The sequence below is a fragment of the Ornithorhynchus anatinus genome, chromosome 2 (assembly GCF_004115215.2).
Source record: "Ornithorhynchus anatinus isolate Pmale09 chromosome 2, mOrnAna1.pri.v4, whole genome shotgun sequence".
NCBI classification, from domain to species: Eukaryota; Metazoa; Chordata; class Mammalia; order Monotremata; family Ornithorhynchidae; genus Ornithorhynchus; species Ornithorhynchus anatinus.
The window spans coordinates 53,745,425-53,749,742 of record NC_041729.1 but is presented as its reverse complement, the minus strand read 5'-3'; the positions used below and the strand labels follow the sequence as shown (position 1 = coordinate 53,749,742).

The following is a 4,318-nucleotide window of genomic DNA, read 5'->3' as shown; positions in this document are numbered from 1 at the left end:
CCTGCTTGGTTTCCTGTAAGCCGTGATCAGAATTCTACTCATGAAAGAAACTTCACCCACTTGTAAGCATGGATGAAGTCACATTTTAACCTTCTTTTCTCTATGCAAACAACCTGGATTCCTTAAGCTTTTCCAAAAAGTCTCAAGATGCTACACCTTTATCCTTTAAACAACTTCACTGTTCTTCTCTGGACCCTATCCTGGATCTCATCCAAATATTTAAAGTGAAATAACTGAAACCAGACATAGTATTTTAATAAAAGACTGAATAGTGCACAGTCACTTCTCAGGGTGGCACCTGGACAGTTTCCTGTACTCTACCAGTCTCGACTATGGGAGGGAGAGTCAAGCAGAGCTGTACCCATTCCATTCCCAGCTTGGGCAGGGGCTAGCGAGTGGAAGGCAATCTGTTACAAGTCAAAACTCAACTGTGCTGGGCAACAGCAGCATGGGAGTGAGTCGAGGGTGGAGACTCAGGTTTATTGCACGGAAGGAGGCAACGGTAAACTCCTTCCGTATTTTTACCAAGAAAACTCTCTGGATACACTACCAGAACACTTGCAGATGGAGATGGGGCGTTCTGGGAGAGATGTGTCCATGGTGTCGCTATGGGTCGGACACAACTCGACAGCATAAGACAAGTACACAGTGCAACTGAAGTATACCTTGGCAACCGCTACATATAAGATTTTTGTTAACACACCACCCTGATTAATCATTCAATAACATTTGAGTGCCTACCATGTAGAAAACACTGCACTATAGAATTGAGACAACACAATAAAAGTAAAACCATAGTCCCTGCCCTCAAGAAACTTCAAGTCTCTATCTCTCCTGTTATAGCTTGGCCTAGTGGATAGGGCATGGACCTGGGAGTCAGAAGAACCTGGGTTCTAGTCCCAGCTTCACCACTTGTCCGTTGTGTGACCTTGGGTAAGTCACTTAACTTCTCTGTGCCTCAGTTACCTCATCTATGGAATAGAGAGTAAGATTGTGAGCTCTATGTGGGACAGGGGCTGTGTCTAATCCAATTTTCGTGTATCCATTCAAACGCTTACATCAGTGCACGGTACCTAGTAAGCATTTAACAAATACCACAGTTCTTATTATTATCATCCCATTAACTAAATTTGTGAATCTGTATCTGTGTGTGTGTGATTTGTGACTGTTTATTCTTCTGTCTATTCTGACAGTTTTACCTATACTTCACTGTAAGCTATTTCTGGGTTGAGCTTGTTTCTTATGGGGTTTCTTATGTAATCCTAGTTCTGTTTTTGTATATAGTTGACATTCAGAAACAATACTTATTAATCATCATCAGAAATATAACCATTCTCCTGTAACACAGGGATTTAATTCTTGCAGAACCCTGTGCTATGGAAAACTCATCTTGTTTTTCTCACCTTGTCTCAGTAAACATGGGTTCAAATCCATTCAAAGGTGCATTGTCAGAAGAATGTTTTTGTGTTTTAGCCAAAGCACACAGTGAAAACTTACATTCTGGCAGAACTGAGTATATTAGTATCTTTTTGCTTAATGATGTCACCAGTGCATTGCTGAATAATGTTCAGCTGTATTTGACTCTGATGCCCAGATCTTTTTTTTCCCTTAGTGTTATATGTTAAGTGCTTACTATGTGCCAAGTTATGAGCTATGAACTAACCAAGTTATCTAGCTATGAGCTAGATCCAAGATAATCTGGTTGGTTACAGCCCTTGTCCTACATGGGGCTCAAAGTCTTAATTCCCATTTTAAAGATGAGGTAACTGAGTCCCAGAGAAGTGAAGTGACTTATCCAAGGTCACACAGCAGTCAAGTGGTGAAGCTGGGATTAGCACCCAGATCCTCTGACTCATCAAGCCCATGCTCCTTCCACAAGGCCACACTTCTTCTGTGTCCTGTGCCTACTCCATCTATCCCATCCTATAATGGTGATGTTTGGATTTTGTACATCTCCATTTAAATTGACCCTATTGTATTTTATTCTGCTTTATAGGACCATTTTTCCAAATTTTCAGAGTCATTTGGGATTATATTTCTGCCATCTACCTTTTAACAACCTCATCCATTTGACTTTTATTTGCAGGCTGGGTGAGATATTCAACTTCTTCAACCAGCTAAAAATAAAGATTTTGGAGAAAAAGAAAATCCCTAGAACTAATCTTCATAGACCATCACTTCCCAAATCCCCTCTCTTCCCCTATCCCACCAGTGACACTGAGCCATTGATAATTAACTCTTGGGTGTGAGTCATTGACAGACTGTTCCCAGATGTATGTCAAGATCCAGTTGGGTACTTGTCGATGCAAGTATCATGAGGGGACGGAATCAAAAACCTCACTGAAATAAAAAAGGTTTCATTGTGGGCAGGGAATGTGTCTGTTATACTGTACTCTCCCAAGTGCTTAGTATAGCCAGTTTAGTACATGTCGATGCTAGTATCATGAGGGACAGAATCAAAGGCCTGAGAGAAATCAAAAAGGTGCTCGTTGTGGTCAGGGAATGTCTCTGTTATATTGTTTTACCGTATTCTCCCAAGTGCTTAGTATTCTGCACACAGTAAGAGCTCAATAAATACAACTGACTGACTACCATTCTCAGAGGCCCATCACTCTGTCATAGAAAGAAATTCAATTGGACCGGTTCATAACCACTGTTTCTTCGCAGTTCCCTTTAGAAAGAGCCCTAACAGAGGACAACTGTAGCTCTCAAAAAGCAGGTGCTCTAGTGAATAGAGCAAGGGCGGGGGAGTCAGAGGACCTGGGTTCTAATTCTAGCTCTGCTATGTCTCGGCTGTTTCACCTTGGCTAGTCATTTAACTTCTCTTTGCCTCATTTACCTCATCTTTGAAATGGGGATTACAGCCTACTCCCTTTTAGTTAGTCTGGGGGACAGGGACTCTGTCCAACCTGGTTAACTTGAATCTACTCTAGTGCTTAGTACTGTGCTTGGTACATAGTAAGCACTTAACAAGCATTATTATTATTATTAGTGAAGTGTTGGAGAAAATTGCTAGATTCTGAAAAATCCTAATCATAACAGATCTTACCCTCAAATAGCCAGAAGAGTCATTCACATGACTAACTAGTCTTCTTCACAAGCTACACTAGTTTTATAGATTCTTCTTTCACCAAGGGGAGCCAGCTATAAGTATTCATTTTCTGGCAGGTTTGATATTTCAACTGGGGAGTCAGGCAGACACAAATTATTTACACATGATGGGAGCAGAGGAGAGAGAACAGGCCTATAGCTGTTAGTATCAGGAGTATGGAAAATGAATGGATGATTAAATATCAGAAAAAGAAAACAGGTCGGATAGATCTAGAGAAGTAGCATGGTGGAGTAGTTAGAGCACGGGCCTGGGAGTCAAAAGACCTGGATTTTAATCTTGGCTTTACCATTTGTTTTCTATGTGATTTAGGCAAGCGACTTTACTTTGTCTCAGTTTCCTCAGCCATAAAATGAGGATTAAATTCCTGTTCTCCCCTTTATTATTTTTTAAAAAATGGTATTCATTAAGCGCTTACTATATACCAGGCACTGTACTAAACTCTGGGGTAGATACAAGCTGATCAGGTTGGACACAGTTCCAGGCTGACATGGGCCTCACAGTCTTAATCCCCATTTTACAGATGAGGTAACCGAGACACAGAGAAGTTTAGGTGATTTGCCCAGGGTCACAAAGCAGATAAATGGCAGAGTCGGCATTAGAACTCAGATCCTGACTCCCAAGCCCATGCTCTATCCAGTAGGCCATTCCTCTTCTCTCCTTCAGACTGTGAGCTCCTTTTGGGCAGAGACCAATCTATAATATAATCTAAGCTATATCGTTCCCCTTGAAAGTGGCTAGTACAGTGCTCTGCACACAGTAAGAGCTCAATAAATACTGTTAATTGATGATTGACCGGGATGAGAGAGTGCAGAAGCCACTGAAAAAAACCATCATTACTGTAAGCAATTTCTTTGCTCAGGTTCTAGGTAACTGAAGTCAAGACTTGAGGCTCATCTTTTGTTCTTGATCAGAGACACCATCCCAATCACACAAATACTGTTTTATAAATGGATTCTCTACGTGTGACTCTTGGATCGACATTATCTGAGGGACCGCAAATGAGCTTCTTGGGAGAGGGAAGTTTCTGAGGTTTAATCAACTACCCCAAATTTTCCTAGTGGATCTCTGCATTCAACAGGTGCTCAGTGAATAGTTTGGATGATCTATCAATCAATCATATTTATTGGTCATTTACTGTGTGCAGAGCACTTTACTAAGCACTTGGAAAAGTACAATGTAACAGAGTTGGTAGACAAGTTCCCTGCC

The 4,318-nt window shown here is 41.1% G+C and overlaps 1 non-coding gene across 1 annotated transcript; it reads left to right on the top strand.

Annotated features, from left to right (window-relative positions):
- Positions 1-280: 280 nt before the first annotated feature.
- LOC114809377 lies at positions 281-418 on the top strand. Its single transcript, XR_003757164.1, has one exon. It is a non-coding gene; the product is annotated as a small nucleolar RNA SNORA7 (small nucleolar RNA).
- Positions 419-4,318: the final 3,900 nt, after the last annotated feature.